Below are 892 nucleotides of genomic sequence, written 5' to 3' on the forward strand. Positions count from 1 at the left end.
TATATATATATATATATATATATAATTATGTCTTTGTGTCTGTTTATCTCCCCACCATCATTTGACTACCAATATTGGTTTGTTTGCATCCCCGTAATTTAGCGGTTCAGCATAAGAGACCAATGCAAATAAGTAGTCGGCTTACAAAGAATAAGTCCTAGGGTCGATTCTTTTGACTATGACCCTTTAAGGCGGTGCTCCAATATGGCCACAGTCAAATGACAAACAAGTAAAAGAATATATATGTGTGTGTGTGTGTGTACATATACTGTACGCTGTATACATTTTGTATAGAAAACACATTCTCCCACAGTTACTTAGGGGACTTCAGTTCACACTTGTAAACATGTTTAGCATCCCCCCCACCTCCAGCACAACTACCCTCCTGCCACTACCACCACCATATCAACAAACCTCCTGCCACTACCACCTCCTCTCTTTCTATGCATTTTTCTGTTCTACCAGACATTTCAACTAAAACTCTACAACAATACTCAATAACCATCGTATTGTTACCAATGCACTCTGCTTGCAAGAAATTTGTTGTGAAGTGTGAGTTGTTGCCATTGTTGTTGTTGTTGTTGTTGTTGTTGTTGCTTTTAGCCACAATCAAGTGGGGGCGGGGGTGGATAAGATATATGAATTTCATATTTTGTGTGTGTGTGTGTATTAAGCTTTTCAAATGTTGTAAAATTCTGACAAATCATACAGTTATATAAGTAGTATGCATGTATGTATACGCATGCTGAAATACGCATCTGTGTACATATATTCATGTACATGTTTGTGAATGAACATAGGAACATGTACACATGTACAAATATATATATATATGTGTGTGTGTATATATGTGTATATATATATATATATGTGTGTGTATATATATATACCC

Source organism: Octopus bimaculoides, chromosome 25 (assembly GCF_001194135.2).
Source record: "Octopus bimaculoides isolate UCB-OBI-ISO-001 chromosome 25, ASM119413v2, whole genome shotgun sequence".
NCBI lineage: Eukaryota > Metazoa > Mollusca > Cephalopoda > Octopoda > Octopodidae > Octopus > Octopus bimaculoides.